The sequence below is a fragment of the Schistocerca serialis genome, chromosome 2 (assembly GCF_023864345.2).
Source record: "Schistocerca serialis cubense isolate TAMUIC-IGC-003099 chromosome 2, iqSchSeri2.2, whole genome shotgun sequence".
NCBI classification, from domain to species: domain Eukaryota; kingdom Metazoa; phylum Arthropoda; class Insecta; order Orthoptera; family Acrididae; genus Schistocerca; species Schistocerca serialis.
Window position 1 is genome coordinate 501,748,447 of NC_064639.1, and position 21,004 is coordinate 501,769,450.

General features: G+C 42.3%; 1 protein-coding gene across 6 annotated transcripts in view; it reads right to left on the reverse strand.

Annotated features, from left to right (window-relative positions):
- The window catches only part of LOC126457453 (uncharacterized), a 45,972-nt gene extending 42,062 nt beyond the window's left edge, over positions 1-3,910 (reverse strand). The window contains exon 1 of one of the 6 annotated variants that reach the window (XM_050093736.1): positions 3,632-3,910. The gene's annotated coding sequence lies outside the window, so the exon portion shown is untranslated. Of the gene's footprint in view, positions 1-892; positions 1,028-1,398; positions 1,655-1,742; positions 1,905-3,631 lie in introns of those variants that run through there. The other 5 variants (XM_050093742.1, XM_050093738.1, XM_050093737.1 and 2 more) reach the window with 5 other exon arrangements.
- Between the last annotated feature and the right edge of the window lie 17,094 nt (positions 3,911-21,004).

The window sequence follows — 21,004 nt, forward strand, 5'->3', positions numbered from 1 at the left end:
ACCACAATGACTTCCCTCTCAACTGAGCTATATACCAGCCATAAGCTGTAATTTATCTGCAGTTCTTAGAACATTAGTAATTTATATGGAACAATTTTCATATAATTAATACACTTTGAGACATTAAGTATTTTAAAATTTGTTGCTTATAAAACTCAATAAAATTCAGTTGGAATGCTCAGTTAAAATGCAAAATTCCCTTAGACTTTGAAATTCCCTGACTATTCCATGTAAAATGTAATTCCCTGAGAATTCCAGGTTTTTCAGAAGAATCATCACCTTGCAAAATGTTGACATCTATTATTTATTTAAGTGCTTGGCAGTCTTTTCTTAGGGGATTTGGAATGTAGCCTTGTACAGAAGGGAGACATTGATAATTGTTATTTGATATGAGAAAACAATAAATGCTTTTAAAATTTAGTGTCATAGTCAATCTGTAAATTTGATAAGAGAGAGAGAGGGGGGGGGGGGGGGGGGCGCGGAGATACGATGATATGGTGGGGGGGGGGGGGGGGGGGAGAGATATACAATGATGACATGGTGTGCGCAAAATATGCCCACAAACAATTTCAAATTGTAGCCTTTACGATACATTTGTAACTACTTTACCAAATTAAATATACCGGTACTGAATGATCATGTGAAAAACGAAAGTGCCAGTACAGTACCTACTGTACCAGTGTGACTGAGTGTGAAATTATTTAATGCCAATTATTTTACGTTTTTATTGCAAAATTAATATACTGGTATTGCATTCTCGTTTTACATGTACTGATTTCAACAGCAGTTTGTGTACGTTGTACTCTCCCAATGATTTCAGCAGCAGTTTGTGTACGTTGTACTCTCCCAACTATTGTTAACACCAAACGTGTTGTTCAAACACCAAACTTACTAAGGATAATAGTTTCTTACGCCCAACTGCTACAACGTCGCTCTCGATTGAAATACCGGCACGGTACATTATGCATTCTAATGTTCGTCAACGATATTCACAGCACTATCTTATTCAGATAACTTGCATTAAAGTTTCAACTGATTGGCTGCGATTAAACCAATTTGTTCATAACACGCTAATTTTTGTTGTGTAAATTAGCAAATATAATTATCTACCAGTCTGATGAGTGGTAACATCAACAGTAGATACATATTTAGCACGAGATTAGTTTTTAATTGACACAAATTATTGTTACCGTCAAATCGTAATACACTTTCCCACTGCTGTCATTCAGCCCACAAACGTAACAATCGATAACACCACAAAACATTAAAGTCTGGCGTCTACCGCGAATCAATGCGTTCCGTTCTAAATTCTAATGTAACTTCTGATTAAAAGTCGTGCTTGTTAGCGTCAGTGGCGTTACTTCAGTACGTCTTGCGATTTATGTATAATTAAAATACCGTGTTAACTGAAGTCCATGATGTCGCAGCATACGCGTAGACAGCGATTGTTGCATTAAACTGTCAGTATATCAGCCATCGCACTGACAAATGTAAAAAGTGGCATGCACTGACCTGCCACCACACGTTAAAAAAATCAACGCAGGCCAAGGCCGTCGTAATTCACCAAGCTGGTGTATCGTGAGAATCTGCGAGCGTGAGAGGAGCCGAACACAGTGAGCCTGGTCCTTGCCGGCAAGCGTGTGCAGGTCGTTATCACAGAGTTAGCACTACGCTGATGGGCAAAGTTCGGAAAGTGACGGAAGCCAACAGACTACGCATTGAGCACTAAAACTATTACAAACCTCACAGCCTAGCAAGAGTTCCTAACAACCCTTGTAATTACGTACCTCTTGAGGGCAGCACCAGCGAGTCGCGTTTGTGCGTGCAGCAGCTTTGGAATAACTGCGTGCCAACAGTTTGATCGATATGCAGTGGCAGCTCTCGCGGTGCCTGGACGACGTCTGTTTTGAGCGCGATTTTCGAAATGTCGGTGGCAAACATTAAAAATTTCCAAGTTGTATCAGAATTACAGTCGTCAGTCGAGCGTGTTATTACGTAAATTTTTATACAAATTGTTTTTTGTGATTAGCACCAGAGTTTTTCGCGCAACTGAGTTTTATTTGGAAAAATATGTTGGAGCCAGAATAGCATCTGTGCCTAAATCTGCCCGACAATACAGTAGCGTGCAGAAGACATGTTTCGATGACTTTCAACAAAAGAAAAAAAAACCACTTTATTATTTATTCAAGTTATCAATTTAAGATATTTATTTTCACAGCAAATTATGACCCATTGGGTGTTCTAAGGGTAACAGATTGTACAAATTGCAAATTCTAGATAAGTATGATAATCCGAACCTTCACGAGAAAAACCAATTAAAACATTAAAAAGTGACATAGGCCTACCGGTATCTGAAACTCACTGAAATCTTGGTTTGAAGTATTGTTTTAAACCTTTATGATACCACCGCTTTAGCTGCATCGACCCTGCTAGGAAGACAACTGATATGGGATGTCAAACGAAATTGCACCGAACGAACTAAAGACTTCTAAAAATGAACCGTGGAAACAATCACAGCAAACATCGTTATATGAGCATTTTATATTTAAATACACTATTAACCCGTGGTTAAATATAGAAGAATGAAAAGTCAGACATGTTTGTAGAGTGCTCGCAAAGCTTAACGAAATTAATTAATCCAACAGTAATACTCAGTTACTATTCTGTAATGAAACACAGTAATGGGTGATGTAGGCCGACTGCAGGGATAGCAAGCAAGGTAAAGCAAAATGTATTTTTCATCAGCCGGCCGGGGTGGCCAAGCGGTTCTAGGCGCTACAGTCTGGAACCGCGCGACCGCTGCGGTTGCAGGTTCGAATCCTGCCTCGGGCATGGATGTGTGTGACGTCCTGAGGTTAGTTAGGTTTAAGTAGTTCTAAGTTCTAGGGGACTGATGACCTCAGAAGTTAAGTCCCATAGTGCTCAGAGCCATTTGAACCATTTTTTTATTTTTCATTCATCAATATAAATTATTGTAAAACAGCTACAAGTCATTAAACTGATGAAATTGTTAAACTAGTGTATTATTTGCTGCCAATAACATTAAATGTCTGCAGCATTAACTGGTATAAGAAGTAACTGATAGTGTGAAATTGCTCTACGGTAAAAAATAATTTTATATAGCAAGGACTGAAACTGTAGTGGCTCTGTTAGTAAGACAAAAACAGTAAGGGCTCATTTACATTGGAGACCAAGCAGCGTTTTATTCTGTAGCTGAAAAATTCTGCGATTGTGCTTCTCTGATCAGATAATTCAATGATACATCACTGAATATCATTATTTTATTATTAGATATACACATGGTACACAGAACCTCTATAAAAACTGGATTACATATTTATTTTGTCGATTTACTGCGAGAGCAGAATTAATTACGCTTGAAATAGTCGTCAAACTTTTTTCTGTAGGGTGCAATAGCATGAAAAAACTTGTAGCTGGCAATCACTGCTACTTCTCTTAAACGTGCGATGCAGCCATCTGATGACATGACTGGTCGAAAGCCATACAGCAATAAAGACTAAATTGATTTAAATGTTTCCTCCACTTGTTGACACCGACTATCTCACAATATAGCCAGTAACCACGATCACCCCATTTCATTTATTGGAAAATAGTTTTAATGTTTGTTTACCTGTCTCTTGGTTGATGTAAAGCAGCTGACAACTAAAATTGTGTTCTTCGCAAACAGTACAAGTTATGAATGGTTCTATTGCTAGTGGCAAATGATACTGAAAGCACTAAAGTAGGGACATGCGTGTATCTATCGTTAGCACAACTGACTGACTGAAGAGCACACTGGAGAGGAAAACAATAACGGATGAAGTGGAGAATCACGGGAGGAGCACGCCGTGTAGCCACACAAACATGACGAATGACATCTCACACCCGAGGCTCGGAGCGTACTACTTCCTGCGCGTCTGTGCATCTGCTTCTTAACAGTGTGGCAGCCCTCGGCTATTTCCGTCGCGCTATTTCGGATACCGTCGGCGGCGCCCTTGCGCTTACGTCTGCCTGGCGTTCTTAGCAGATGCTGGAAGAGGGGAAATCCTGTTCCGTTGTAATGGTAAATGCCAACGCACGTTGTTGTTGTCTTGCCGCTGCGAAACACTGTAACGCTCTCAACTTCAAAGTAGGCTTGTATATACTATCAATGTTTGCAAACCATTATATAAATGTGATACCGGTATATTTAGATTTGTCCACGAACTAAACTCCATCTAACTCTCAACTCTTGAAAAGGAATGGTCAGCATCGAACGTCCCAACGACGTTTCGGCGGGGCTGAGGAAGAAAATAGACCTAGCTTTTTCAGAGGAACGACCTGCATCATTTACTTCAATGAAGAAACAAGACATCTTAATCTCCATTGCTGGACTGGAATTTGTAACCCGTTCGCTCCGAATGTGAATCCATTACCTTAAACCAATGAGCGATCCCACTCAGTTTCGCCACTTGAGGCGACACCCATTGTGTGTACATAAAATGTTTTTGTAATGCATGCCTTGTGAACAACTGATCGGTCATAAAACCAATTTTCCGCACCAAAACAGAGTTGCACCATCAGTGTCTGCCGGCCACAGTTTCAAGGAACATTAGGGATCGTCTCAGTGAAGAGGAGGTACGGTCATAAAGGTGTGTGATTTGGGGCACAATACTTATACACTTGGTGGTTTTATTTGAGGTATGAGGACAGAAAACTACTCCCACATCCAAACACTCTTGCGTATCAAGTTTTCTTTCCCCTCTTTTTTTTTTTTTTTTTTTTAGGCTTAAGGAGTATTTAGCCACTAGAAGAAAATGTTTCTTACAAAAAAAGTTCCAAGTACAGTTAAAACGGTATGCAGCGCGAAAGGTACAATTATTTCATTTGAACTGACTTAGTCTTAACTCCAAAGCACCTCTTTAGCCGAGGTAGCTATAGGAATGAAATAACAGGCTTTCGGTTATATCGTTATTATTTTTCAACACTAGTTAACCAGATAGTCAAAACCGCTGAAAATAACTGGTTGCTGCAACAACCGATTTTCGGTTTTTCATTCCCATTATATCCTGTAATGAACGTAGAAATCGAACAAAAGTTGAAAAATTTCGACTCTGTCAGTTTCAAGATGCAGAGAACCGAAGTATTAAATGAAATAGGCAAATAAAAGAAAACAGTCCGGTCTCCATTCGCTGCTTTTCTCGAAAAGTGATAACTTGTTGCCTACTACAAACAGTCACCAGTATTCTCCTATTGATTCAAATTTTTTGAAACTCTACTCAAAAATGATGTTGTATCGTGGGTCATACCACTATTCCGACATTGCAAACAGTGTTAAAGGGTGAAAACTGAGTTTGGAGAGCTCTAGTTTTCGTGTCAATTTGTCCGTTTGAAAGGCCTAAAAGAGATAAAGGTATGTTGGCGTAGAGACAGGTAGCTGATCAGCTGCTTTCTATTTTTGTCGTAAACTATGAATGAACTGTTAAGTTTTACGTTTTCTCCTTATATTATGTCGCAAACGTGTTGTGGCTCCTCCCGTTTCCAATCTTTTAAAGCAAATGGAGCATTGTACTTCAATGATACCACACTTCCGTATAATATTTCCAGGCTAGGGATGGTGCTATTCTGTAAACCAAGTGGTTTCCGATGACGACAGTCATAAACTACCATATACACCAGGCGACACAAGCCTTACACACTGCATGTACAAGCATAGCATCTAACAGGTCATGCCACATGGTAACCAGCACGGTATTGTCTCAGCAATGCTGTACCAATTCTTTTTCCATGTGTTTGTTGCTAGTTAATGTCGACACCGTTATTAAATTATCACTGTTCGCTTTTCGGCCGACCGTTGTGGCCGAGCTGTTCTAGGCGCTTCAGTCCGGAACCGCGCTGCTGCTACTGTCGCAGGTTCGAATCCTGCCTGGGGCATGGATGTGTGTGCTATCCTTAGGTTAGTTAGGTTTAAGTAGTTCTAAGTCTAGGGCACTCATGATTTCAGATGTTAAGTCCCATAGTGCTCAGAGCCATTTAATCCATTTTTTGATCGTTTTTCCCTACTTTCTATAATGACGCAACATTTCAAACCAATACACATTTTACGAATAAAAATTACTCGTTCTTTAAAGAAGTTTGCTTAAAAACCAAGTATTTTAGCACTGCTGCTATGGTTAATTGATATTTCGTTATTTTTTACACCTCTTATAACCGAGACCAAACAAATACGGAAAAATACTAGTTATTCAGAACTAAAATACCGATATCTGTTTTAACCGGTCGGTTTTCCCCACGTCTAGGTCATTGACGCATGCCTGTACAGTGATGCTCTTCTCGAAGGTAAGCCGGTTCGAATCCTCTAAGGAGGAAAATTTTCGCTGCCAGTATTTTCTCTGTAACTCTACGATTTGGGCTAGTCGTCTTGTACTGCTACAGGGCTGCTCTACCATCACAGTGCGAACGTGCCTCTACTCTCGAAGTGCCGTCAGTGGGGTCAGGAAGAACAATGGGCGGAAGCTACTGCACTGCAGGTCTCAACGCTTGAGGGAGCAACCAATCTTTCTCCCTGGTGCGGTGAGCCTTCTAAGGAGGTTCTCCCTTCTACCCCCTCCCCACACCAGCGCCAGCCACACACACACACACACACACACACACACACACACAATGGAAAAGTTGGGGAGCCATCGTGTTCCCGCGCACGCTTCAAGTCTGAAAAGCAAGAGGGTTCGTTGGCGATATAAAAAACACGTCCGCACAATGCCTTGTTTCTGTTCAACTTTGCGTATGCACTTAACGTTCCCCACAGCGCATGCACCCATACCTGTTTGTGCATGCGTAATTTGTTCGAATCGGAATTGGAGAGCGTGTGTCATCGTTGCCCTTTAGTGGGAATCTCTTGCGCTATTCGCCAGACGACAGGCAGCTCGTGGCTATATGTTTTTAGTTGTGTACACCGTGGTGGCTATGTTTTCAGTTGATTTAGGTGCCATTGATGTTCGTTGACTCCAAAGAAAGCGCGCTGTTATTTGCAGATGATTACAAACGGAGAGAAGTAATATGCTATTTCGCTTCTAAATGTTAAACATACAAAAATTTTTGATTCAATGCTGTGAGAAGCAAATATGGGCTTGACCTGTCAGAAATTAAGAATAAGAGAGAAAGTCTCCGGCCATATTACTATAAAGAATAATATGCGTCTCGAAGTAGAGAAACAGAGGAAAAACAACCTACAAGTTCATGAAAAATGGATGTGAAAACAATAGACGAATATTCTAGATTTGGCGACTAAGCAGTGCAGCAGCTAAGGAGATCGATATCTGAGCTATTGAGGAAGATGGGACAGTAGGAGCTTCTCAAAAAACTACTGAAAATACAATTGAAGCACATCGAAGACACAAAAAATACAAATTTCCAAAGCACAGCCTCCGTTGTAATGGATTCCGAGAAGGAAATGTATAATCTTTTTCAGTGTAGTTTTGTAAACATCAAAAAACAATAAACAAATATACAATGACGATCAACTAACCTTCACAACACCACTAAGAATATCCCCTAAGTATTATCCAGTTTCAGGTATAATCACAGAGGTGCTTTGTTCTGAATTTCAAGATAAATGGATCAAACTGGTACATGAGTCACCGGCTGCCAGATAACGAAATGTTATTGCTAGCCTTATCACTACTGACATCGCACTCCTTGCCCAAAAATAAAAGTTCTAAGTTTCCCAAGCAGAAAATGAAAATATTGCTGTGAAGTTCTCTTGAATTTGAAAACTAAACGTCACCGTCTCTTTCTTTTTCTCGCTTATAGCACCTCTGTTATTCAGCTGCTGTTTAACCCAAAGCTAACTTTGTGCTTTCTTTTTCTGTAGCATTTCATCACACACACTGCTGAGCTAAGAAGTGGATGCATGGGAGACTGCTTGAAAGACGAGGTGTCTTGTGGGCACGAAGAAACGCTTGAGAGCAGTATGTTTCCTTTTCCTTTTACAGTGACTTTTGCGCATGTGCTTTTTTCCATTGCATCTCCACTTGCGTAAGAGTAAAGTGGCGAGTCTACATTTACATCAACATCATTAACCAGCGAACTACCGTGAAGAGCGTGGCAGAGAGTATTTTCCATCGTACCAGTTATGAGGACTTCTTCCCGATCAATTCACGTGTGGAGCGCGGGAAGAATGACTGCTTGAACGCCTCTGCGCGCAGTGTAACCAGCCTAATCGTGATCTTTAGGGGAGCGATATTCAGGGGGTTGTATATTACTAGATTTATCACTCAATGTTGGTTCGTGAAACTAAAGTAGGCTTTTGCGGGATAGTTATCGTCAATCTTGAAACGTCTGTCAGTTTATTTCTATCAGCACCTCCGTGACGATTTCCCATGGGTCAAACAAGCCTGTAACCATTCGTGCTGCCCCTCTTTGTATTCTTTTAGTATCTCCTGTTAGTCATATTTGGTACGGGTTTCACACACATGAGAAATATTCCAATATAGACTAACGAGTGTTTGGTAAGCGATCTTCTGTGTAGACTGATCGCATTCCCCTAGCTTCCTACCAATGAAATGTAGTCTGTCACCTGCTTATCCTACGAGTGAGCTTGTGTTATCGTTACGCTTCACATCGCTACAAATTATAACATCCAGGTATTGTAAATGAGCGTTTGATGTCATTGGCTGGGAGGCCCCTTGCGGGGCAGGTCCGGCCGCCTTGGTGCAGGTCTTATTACATTCGACGCCACATTGGGCGACCTGCGCCCCGGATGGAGATGAAATGACGATGAACACAACACAACACCCAGTCCCTGAGCGAAGATAATCTCCAACCCAGCCGGGAATCGAACCCGGGCCCATAGGACGGCAATCCGTCACGCTGACGACGGACATCGGGGCGGACATCCAGGTATTTGTTACAGGTGACTGATTCCAACTGTGACTCATCTTACAGTCACAGGATACAATTTTTTTTTCTGTGAAGTGTAAAACTTAACATCACTGAACCTTTAAAGTAGGTTGCCAGTCTTTGCACCGATATGAAATCTTGGTAAGATCTGACTGAATACTTGTTCAGCTTCTTTTAGGCAATACTTCATTATACACTCTTAAGACAAAAAAAGACGCACCACGCAGAAATAGTCCGAATGGGACGGAAATAGGTAGATGTGCTGTATATGTACACACAAAGGAATGATTATAGTTTCAGAACAACTGCATGATTTATTCAAGAGAAAGTGCATCACAAATTGAGCTTTTTTTTTTTAGGTGTCAGCCCCTCCACGCTCACACAAGCACGGTGACCAACTCAAAAGGTGTCACCTCTGCATTGTTAGTATTTAGAATCTAGGAGATCGTAGGAGGTAGGAACTGCGATGTTATCCGTACGTCTGGTTAGGGTTACCCATTAATACGGGCGCATCTGGGTGATAGAAGCGGTCGAAAAAGCTCGAGAGAATCAAGCTTGAAAGAAGAGCGGTTGAAGGGCAAACGGAAAAAAGTGCCAAGGCAAGTGCCAAGGAAAAAAAACTTCTGCGACAGTGTCAGGTTGAGTAGTAAGGGCAGTAGCGGTTTCTTGCTATCTGCGACGGATCGTGCAAGGTAAGGTTATGTTAGCGGTTGGGTATCATGCATCAATACCATAGAAGCAATACCAGATTGTCATGGAATGATCAGTCCTGACGAGGATGTGAGCGCTGCTGCTGCTGGCACGACGATGTCTCCTGGTGAAACGTCCCCTTTGAACAATTATACATGACTGTGCTTAAACTGACACACAATATTTTTTTAGCGCAACGCAATCTGACTTTCAAAAATCCCTACAAAAGAATGGCCCTGACTAACATTAACCTATACTTTTCACAAATCACTTACCTCACAAAAATCTTGGTTGCTCGAACTACTGCAATACAGCAAGCGCCACTACTGCCAGCTACATAAAAGATTCAAACTACTGAAGGCACTAACTACTAATAGGCATAGTTAGCAAATGAAAGATTTTGATAGAGAACAAACAATGTATTTACCTCAATAGTGTTCAAAAGTCATAATGTATATAGCAGTTCATGACACCCAGTCTTACAAATCTCAAAACTCCGCCATCTCTCTCCCCACATCCACCACTGCCGGCGCCTCACCTCCAACCCAACTGCACAGCGCTACGCGCTGTTAACATCCAACTGCCCAACACTAGAATGGCAGACAACAATGCAAACTAGCCACAGACTGCACACAGCACAGCCAGTGATTTTCATACAGAGCGCTACGTAACGTTGCCAATAAGAAAACATAAACAGCCTACTTACACTGGGCCACCTGCTGCTGCTGTAACATAGCCGTGTCGTTGTAGGTTTGTCAGTTCGATGGTCCTGAAGGAACTGGCAGTGTGATATGTGTTGGGCGTTTGTTTGTGAGTCGTGTATGGCTTCCCTGCGATTACCAGTTCTCATGGCAGAGGCTCAGCTAGCAAGCCTGTCAGTGGCTGATGTGCAGGGGCTTGCCTCATTGTGTCATTTGCGTAGTTACGAAGTTACCATAGATGGTTAATCCCTAAGCAGTGTCTTTGGGCGCTTGTGTTTACATCTATGGTTGTGATCGTAGTTTCCCAGGTGTAGGATGTGAGGATTGTTCGAGTGACTTGATTTCTTGTACAGTCTTGTCGCGAGTTTTTTGAATACTTCCTGGAGGGTCTCCAGTCGGTATTCTCGGTGAAGGTCCGCTGTCCGTGTGTATCGGGGAGCATTGCTTATGATACGTAATACCTTGTTCTGTATTTTCTGGATGTGGTCCAGGTCTGTGGACGCTGCGTATCCCCAGACAGGAGCTGCGTATGTCATCAGCGGTCTAATCAGTGTCATGTATAATGTCCTAGACACCCTCCTGTTCAGTATACTATTCCTATTGAGCATAGGATAGAGTTGTTTGAGTCTCGCGTTTGCCCTGTTGGTCATGTATTGTATGTGGTCCCCCCATATAAGCTTCCAGTCGATCCAAACACCGGTGTATCTGACTTACGCTGTGAAGAGTATTAGGCTTGCATGTAGTGTTATTGGTCTACAATTTTGGTGTTTGCGCAGTAATTTCGGCCTGCGAGTGAACAGAACTGCCTCGCACTTGTCGACGTTTACTTTAATGCGCCACAAATTGAGCAAGTGAGTAACACGTTGTTCCACCTCTGGCCCTTATGCAAGATGTTATTTGGCTTCTCATTCATTGATAGAATTGTCGAATGTCCTCCTCAGGGATATGGTGATACATTCTCTCCAATTGGCACATTAGATCGTCAAAATTCCAAGATGGTTGGCGGGCACTGACCATAATGCTCCAAACGTTATCGACTGGGGAGAGGTCCAGCGATCTTTCTGGCTAATGCAGGGTTTAGTAAGCACGAAGAAGAGCAGCAGAGACTCTCGCCGTGCTCGAGCGTGCTGATATTTACGCCCATTCTTTCTTTCACTGGTGCCTTGTACCGCGCTGACGCAGGGTCGGCAACGTTAGGCACGGATTTGGCTAGGTTGCCGCCATCCCGTACCCCCCGGGACGGAATTAGTGTACCCCTGCTGTCTGCGGCGAGTGGAATAGTGCGAGCGTGTTCAGATGTCTGCGAGTCGTGTAACTGAGGCGGAACGTGGGGACCAGCCCGGTATTCACCTAGCGGGATGTGGAAAACCGCCTAAAACCACATCCAGGCTGGCCGGCACACCAGCCCTCGTCGTTAAGCCGCCGAGCGGATTCGATCCGTGGTCGGCGCGCCTACCCGAGTCCAGGATGCAGCGCGTTAGCGCGCTCGGCTACCCTGGTGGGTTCTGAAATTTACGCCCATATGGAAATGAAAAGAAATGGCACCCCATACCATCACTTATGGTCGTCGGGCGGTATGGAGGGCGACAGCCAGGCTGTATGCCACCGCTGTCCGGGGCGTCTCCAGACACGTCTTCGACGTGTAATCTCATCGACTGGAGGACTGGAGTAGAACTGTCTTCAGTCCGCTTCGAACAGAGCCTAAATGACCAGTGAAGACGTGTCTGAACTGTCCTCCGCCAACGGCCCTACAGCCGGGAGTGATGGTGCGGGCTGCCAATTCTTTTCATAGCAGGACTCCTTTGGTTGTCATCAGCAGCACCCTTACACCACAGTGGTTCATCGACGATATTCTACGTCCCGTTAAGTTACGCTTCATGCAGACCATCCTGAACTTACATTTCAAAAAGATAACACCTGCCTGCACACGGCGAGAGTTTCTTCGTGCCTGCCAATCCCGACCTTGGCCAGTAAAGCAGCCAGATCTCTCCCCAGTCGAAAATGTTCGCAGCATTATGGGCAGAGCCCTACAACCAGCTCCGGAGTAAGGTGATCTAAAGCGCCACTTGGACACAATTTGGCACGATATGCCTCAGGAGGACCTCCAGCAACTCTGTCAATCAATGCCACCCCGAATAACTGGTTGCATAAATACCAGAGTTGAACCAACACGTTGTTGACTTGCTCAATACGTTAAAGCTCTTTCTCCTAAATAAATCACTCTTTTTTTTGAAATTGTATTCATTTGTCTGACTGTACATGTAAATTATATCTACGTATTTCCACCCCATTCGGATAACTGCGTCGTTGTGCGCTTTTTTTTTTCTTTTTTTTTTAGGAGCAGCCAGATGAAAACGAAGCGGATGGGAAAAGTAAGTAAACTACTTATTATTTCAAAAATAAGAAAAATAATAGCCATAACTGTTCCATAGCTCTTAATGCATTTATCTATCTGTGAGACAAGACAGTCAATGCCTTCGTGGAAAAATGGTTGCAATTCCCTACGGAACCATGACTGTACCCAGGCCTGCTCCTCTTCGTGAGAAGAAAGTCAACGGTCACGAAAGTCGTTCTTCAGGGCTCCAAAAATACGGAAATCGTGTGGGGAGAGATGGGGGCTGTATGAAGGATGTGTAAGTGCTTCCCTGCGAAACTTCTGCAGCGTAGTCGAACAATCTTGGCAAAATGTGGGCCTGCAAACTTTCAACAGCAGACGCTGTTGTGCAGCGCATCTTGCTGTGACAGGAGAGTTAAGCATGGATATGTTCGCGTATGTTTCGACAGCTAAGAAGGTGTGCCGTCCGTGGTAGGCTGGACTGTGAAATCGCTGAGCGAGTGTCAAAGCGTCGTGAGCAGGCGGCGGCAAGTTCCAGTTTCAGTGACTGGCGGACACTGAGGCTATGAGAAATACTGCAGCTGCATGAGGGGGGGAGGGTAGTGAACCCACGCTCCGGCCTCGTGGTCTGGGAAAAACCCAGGCGTTTGGCGAAAAATACTGAAGAGGTAACTGGTATGGCTAAGCTCAATAACCAGTACAGACACTAAAGAAACCTAAATTCAATAAAAACTGGTCCAGAATAGGTACAGAAAAGCCAGTAACACCGTTACAAAGAGAAAAATAAGATGAGTGCGTAGGTGAAAATGCACCCTCTATCAAGCAGGTAGTTTTTAAGTTATTCGTTGATAAAGATTTTACATCTAAAATAAACTTTGAAAATTAATATCTCCATAAAGTCTTTTGTGATTTTCATAAACTAATGTCCACAGACAGGTCTCATGGAGTTGTATCAGAACATAATAGTTGAGTTTTTGTAAACATTGTGTGCGAGTGGTGTTCAATAAGTAATGCAACACATTTTTTTTCTGAAAGCAGGTTGGTCTTATTCAGGATTTCAATACACTATATCATTCCCAACTCTTCTAGCTACAAACCCCCTTTTTTCGACATAATTTCCATTCTGTGTGACGTCCTTGGACCAAACAGATGGAAGGTGCAAGCTCTGCGTTGTAGTGCGGATGAGGAGGAATGGTCCAATGAAGTTTCGTGAGCTCCTGTCGGGTGTGAAGACTTAATGTGACACCTTTCGTTGTCATGGAGAAGGAGAAGTTCGTTTGCCTTTTTTGTGGCGACGAAAACGTTAGAGTCGATTGTTGCACCATGAGGGAACACATCAAACAGAATAACCCTTAGGAGTCCCAGTGGGCCATCACCATGACTTCACTGGCTAAGGGTGCAGCTTTGAAATTTTTCTTTGGAGGAGAGGTTGTGTGGTGCCACTCCATGGATTGCCGTTTTGTATCCGGTTCAAAGAGATGAACCTATGTTTCATTGCTCTTGACAATGTTAGGCGAAAATTGCCACAATCGGCCTCATACCTGCAAGCAATTCGGCACAGATGGTCCTTTGTTGCTCTTTATGATCTTCTCTTAAGTGGCGTGGAACCCAGCGGATGTCAGCACTACCAACAGAAACGTGCAGCTGAGCAGCGATGTGTTTGTCTGCGATCCGTCAATCATCTCGAATAAGAGTGTCCACACGTTCCAACATTACAGGAGTCACAGCTGTATGCGGCCGGCCAGCGCGCGGGAGATCGAACTGATTTGCGCGACCTTGCGATGATGACAGACAACTCGCCCAACGACTTACTGTGCTTTTGTTAATTTTCAGATCTCCGTAGACAATCTGCAAGTGCCTGTGGATATCTGGGATACTCTCATTTTCCGCCAAAAGAAACTCAGTGGCGGCGCTCTGTGTGGAACGCACTTCCGTTACAGACACCATTTTGAAGGTTATGTACAGTGCCGCCACCTATCGGAACTTAATGCAACTATATGGGCTGAAGCAGAAATATTTCTCGATGTCCCACAACAAATTTCGCATTTTTTCAACCGAGATTGGCAGGAGGAGAAAAGTTTTGCTTTACTTATTGAACACCCATCGTATTATAAACTACAGGCCTGAATCTGTATACTGTACATAAAAATATACATTTTCCGCAAAATGACTAATAAAACAATGAAAGTAGTGACAGCATAGCAAAGCAGACTTAGATATGACTAGCGGCAATGCGAATGCTTAAATTTCTTTGCTTGGTGTAGGCAATCATTTTTAGTAAATTGTTCGTACATATCATATAGGACAAGGACTAGGTTTAATTAAGTTTTGATTTCAGTAGCCTTTGTGACTAAATAATCAACACAATCAAAGCACATAACAATATAAATTGAAAGACTACATTGCTTGTACATATGATAGCAGCAGTTGTTAAATGAGACTACATGGTCAACATAGTCCAATTAAATTATAGCATAAAGTGATATAACACGTAATTAAAAATATTTGATGAATGATTATGATGTTTCAGAAATTCAGAGACAGAGTAGAAGACGTGTTCAAGCAAGAACTGTTTCACCTTTACACTAAGTCTATTTAGTGGCGCTATGCATTTTAATTTAGGTGGCATATGATTATATAACTACAGTACAGTATGGTACACTCTTCTTTTGCGTAAGTTTTTATTTACTGTTTTTACATGTAGGTTAAGCCTCTGTCTAGATTCACATGTGTGTAAATCATGGCTACGTTTGAAGATGTTTCCTTTTTTTAATATGCTCCTTTACATATGTATAAAAGAAGAAGCAGTATTTTCAAACGTTTAAAAAGAGGTCTACAGGAAACCCTGTATTTACCTTTCTTTATAAACCTGAAAATCTTTTCCGGTATTTTAATATTTTTTTAATGTTGAATTCCCCCAAAAGTTATTCTGTATTGCAGTATTGACTGTATATTACCATAGTACATTGTCATGACAAATGAGCAGCTTGTATTTTGAGTGAGAATCCTAGTGGCACATGTAAGCATATTCAGTTTTTCATTTAGATTGCTAAGGTGCATCTCTCACTTCAGATCTTCCTAAAACTTTTTATGACTCACATTTGAGACATTTTTCCTTAAACTGTGAGAACAGGCTTTGCAGGATGGAGGTTTTGTGTGGTGTGAAGTTAACTTCCATAATTTTTTCCAGAATTTATAGAAGACTATTGTTACTGAACCACTGTGCTAAACTACGCATAACTGATTTTGCAGTTCCTGTAGATTCTCCTCACTGTGTGATTTAGTGATAATATTAGTACCATCTGCAAAGAGTACTGAGGTTCCATCATGTTTTTTGCAACCAAGTCATTTCCATACAGGAGCGATAGGACAGGTCCCAGAAGGGACCGTTGCGGTACACCATACTTGATTTTTTTTGTTAATTGCTGCAAAAACTAGATTTTTTACGTTTCACTCTCTTTGTGTTTTATTTCCGTAACCTTTTGACAATTGTTGAGGTATGATTGGATCCACCTTTCAGACTGGCCTCAAACTGCATAACTACTTAGCTTATGCAAGAGAATGCCATCAGCAGTAACATCAAAGCGTTTGCTAAGATCAGTAAATACTCCAAACCATGTTGCTTATCACACACTGAAGTTAATATTTCCTTTAAAAAGGCAGAAATTGCTGACAGGAGTACCTTCTCTGTTCTGAACCCATATTGTGAGTCATTTATCAGCCTTTCTTTGTTTAACAGTGCTCTTAATCTTCTAAGAAACGTTTCTCCATAATGTCGCTGAAGCTTAGCAAAAAAAACTCGCCTATAATTGTCAGTTTCACATTTTGCACCTTAGTTATGCAGAGCACTTACAGAATAATTTTTAGGTAATACCGTTATAATTTTAGATAGTTCCTCAGGTGTTGGTTGATACATGGACAACGTATTTGCATGTATTTTTAGACGTGACTGTACTCTCTTGTTGCCTGACTGCTTGTCATTATGTGCATTTATCAACTGCTGTGCTATGTTTGAGAAATAATGGTTAAAAGCACTAGCCACTTGTCTGAGGTCCGGCAGCCATTTTCATCTTTGTCAGATGTTTGCCGGAGCCAGAGCTGTGAACACATGTGTTTGAGCGACGGAAGGATCGCGTTTCGGTATCGTCTGCAAAAATTTGTAAGTGCTACTAAATTCAGGGACTGGTGTTTCTTGCGAGTGTCGGCAGCGAATACTTAAAAATACAGGGTGTATCAAAAAGAATCATCCGATTTAAAAAAAAAAAACTGTTACATTATTTGAGCTATGTGCGTGAACAACGTACTGTCGGAAAGAGCAAACTCTCGAGTTGTACATGGTTCCCCCTAGGCAGCAGCAGTGTGCGCCCACTTCATTTCTCGCAAAAATGGTGTCGGGGCAACAGAAAGCGTTTTGTGTTCTACGTTTTACGCAGTGCGGGTCAGTAATAACTGTTCAGCGTGACGTTCGTACTAGGTATGGTGTGGAGCATCCTACAGAACAGAGCATTACACGATGGCATGAACAATTTCGAGGAACAGGTTATTCGTGTACAAGCAAATCACCGGGCCACCGCCTGTGTCTGACAGGCGTCGAACGCATCCGCCCAAGTTTCACAAGGAGACCGCGGCTCGACAGCTCAACATGCCCCCGATGTCCGTCTGGCCTGTGTTGCGTCGACGTTTACACATGAAACCATACAAAATTCAGGTATTGGAAGGTCTTCGTGAAGGAGACAAACAACAACGTGTGGAGTTCTGTAATTTCGTTCTTGGCAAGATGGAGGATGACAGTTTTACTTTACACTTAGTGCTTAGTGACGAGGCAGCATTCCATTTAAATGGAAAGGTAAACCGTCACAATGTGAGAATATGGGGTACGGAACGACCACATGAAGTTGTACAACATGAGAGGGACTCTCCAAAACTTAATGTGTTTGGTGCATTTTCACAGGAAATTGTGTATGGTCCATTTTTCTTTGCCAAGAACACTGTTACAGGAAGCACATATCTCGATATGCGTGAGAACATTTTTTTCCCACAATTGGAGACTGATTCCGACGACTTCATTTACTAACGGTATGGGGCACCGCCACCCTGGCGTCTGTAACTGAGGGAATTTTTAAATCAAAGGATTACTGAACGATGGATCGGTCGCACTGGACCAAATGGTTCAGCCTTATATTACTGGCCTCCAAGGTCACCGGACCTAACTGCATTTGATTATTTCTTGTGGAGGTTTATAAAAGAGTCTGCTCATGTGCCTTTATTGACAACAACAATAACTGAACTGAGACATCACATAACAGCAGCTGTTGAAGCTACTCAAGACATGCTCGCTGCAGTGTGGGAAAAATTTGAATGCGGCATTGATATATGCTGTGCATCTCAGGGGGAGCATATTGAACACCTATGAAAAGGTACGAAAAAAACGTTTTGAGTTTCCCGTTCACCAAAAAACAAAATTCATTGTATTTGTTTGTTAGTTTGAGAAATATAGACGTGCCAAATAGGATGATTCTTTTTGATACACCCTATATTTCAGGGCATGAGCTAGCACGTAATTCAGAAAATTCACGTTAGGTGAACAAGACAGAACTCTTGAAACCTCTCTGCTATTATTTTTGCGTGATTTGAACTTATGGTTTTCATTGATTCACCAATGTGTACCTGTAATTTAAAACACACGTTCAATGAATGTTGAACTGTTTCCGAGATTTTACCGGGATGTACGCGTTGACTCGCGCGAGCTGCTGCTCTGGTTTGCTTTAAAACGCTCGCACAATCGATACTTTGATTCAGTGGTGAAAAGTTCTTAATAAACTCAGTTTTATTTGAGTCAAAAGTAATGTGAGATGCGATTACTTACTTTTTCACCATGTAATTCTAGCTGCAAATTTAATTACTGAATATTTGTGACGAATTATTCAGGATAATTGCTACAAATGCATTTTGTTGGCCCCTAGACAGTAGCGTAGCCAAATCGTAATAACCATCCAGCAACAGTGTTTTTGGCTATTTCAACATGTGTGTGTGTGTGGGGAGGGGGGGGGGGGGCTCAAAAACAAAATAGTTTTGGTAGCGTTTTATATTTATTTAATACCAGTCACACCAAAAGGTGCATTGGTTTGATGGATATTATGACATATTTCACTTTACATTCTGATCACAAAGACTGTGAACGTCTGGGGCCCTGTATCAAGTACTGCATAGAGAGCTTTCACTGTTAGACTCAGTGCCGTGAGAAAAGACAGCTGCTTGTCACTACATAAGGAGCATGTACCACGCCATCTCTTAAGTTATGCAGGAAGGGGAGAGTCGGGCAAAGCGGCCGGGTTACGGTGTTCCTGTTTTTAAGCTGAGTCGCAGTAGATGGAACTGCGAAGAAATGAGTGATTATAATCTGCATCTATTGAAGCATAATATCGAATAGTTTAATTATCTCACGATCAAATTAAGTATTTTAAAAATTCGTTTTTCACAAAGTGGAAAAGCGGCCGTTTTGCCCGACATGGGTAGGAAAGGTGGTCATTAGATTTTGAAATCAAAAATAATGGAGTAAAAACTGTTTTAACGAAGAACTAAATATATGTTAATGTAAAGCTTTATTCGAATTAAATTATTTACACTTTTCACAAATATATATCGCACTACGTTCCCCAACTACTTTACAGAGTTAGTGGGCCCAATAAATCCACTGTTCTTCTGACCTTGAATGTGAGAAAATTCTTCACAGTATGTGCAATCTCTGTTTTCATCGTTGTCGTTAAAAAGAGGTTCCCTGCTCTTCACACTTTTATTTTTACTGCCTTCACGGCTGCTTCCCGAATTTCTTTCTTTTTATTTTCTTTATTTGCCGCTTCTAGATCTCTGTTGTAAGGAGTTGCTGTACCTTCGCCGCGGAACCCTTCTTTCGGCCGTTGCTTTTACATTTTCCCCTACAGAAAGTGGCCAGAAGCCACCACGGAGATGGACACTTCGCCCGCGTTGACGCCATTACACAAAAGCTGATTACCCTCTCATAGTGTGACCGAAGTTTCAGAATCTAAGTACGCTTATGCAGGCACGATAGGACACTTCAATAAAATTTCGTTAAAAAGACGTAAGTCACATTCTCTCTCCACAATAAATACACGAACTGCCCACTTACCTTAAACCAGACAACTAAAATCCACAAAAATCATTATAACTCCGAGGAGCGACATAGCAAGCATGTTAGATTTCACTGGGTTACTGGGCCCTCCATGGAGAATAGGCTGAAGCAGTTCCCTTGCCTTTCCAACACCTTATGGCTCGCAGGACCCCAGTGGCCACTTTGCGCGCCATGGCCACTTCGCCCTACTCTCCCTCTTTCACGATGTCTAATGACTACTGTGGTCGCTGATATGGATACTTGGCAGTTAGTGGCACCACCGTGCACGTAATATGAAAAACTTGTTCTTTTGTGGGTGTCCGGATACTTTTGATCATATAGTCTATCAGTTTTCAGCTTCTTTATTTCCCTTTTACTGCAAATGAGCCTCAAATTATCGTGTTCGAGATACAGCGGTTGGACAAGTATGTGGAAAGATAGTGATAAATGCATGTTTGAAGATAAATGCAGACGATAGCCAAGCCTGCTGATTGTGCTGTTGTATTTGATCATGAACGGCACCTGCGCAATGTCCTCACTACGTTACAACTCTCAGTCGTGGTGAGAACGGTGTTCTGTGTAGTTATGAGTGCATTATGTCGGAGGTAAGTGAATCCGAACACGGGCGAATTGTTGATGCTCGAATGGAGGGTGCGTCCTTGACCAAGGTAGGAGAAGTGTTCGATATTTCCAGAAGCACCGCACCGAAGATTTACACCTCATACAGGGGAAGCGAAAAAACATCATCCGCTAAGTCACAACGCAGACGAAAACGTGTGTTGAGTGATCGTCACACACGGTCATTGCACGAAAGATAAAAGAGCGAGAGGACAATGACGAAAAATACATTACTGTCCATTAAAAGTGCTATACCACGAAGATGACGTGCTTCAGACGCGAAATTTAACCGACAGGAAGAAGATGCTGTGATATGCAAATGATTAACTGTTCAGAGCATACACACAAGGTTGGCGCCGGTGGCGACACCTACAACGTGCTGACATCATGAAAGTTCCCAACCGATTTCTCATACACAAACAGCAGTTGATCGGCGTTGCCTGGTGAAACGTTGTTGTGATGCCTCGTGTAACGAGGAGAAATGCGTACCATCACGTTTTCGAGTTTGATAAAGGTCGGATTGTAGCCTATCGCGATTGCGGTTTACCGTATCGCGACATTGTTGCTCTCGTTGGTCGAGATCCAATGTCTGTTAGCAGAATATGGAATCGGTGGGTTCAGGAGGGTAATACGGAACGCCGTGCTGGATCCCAT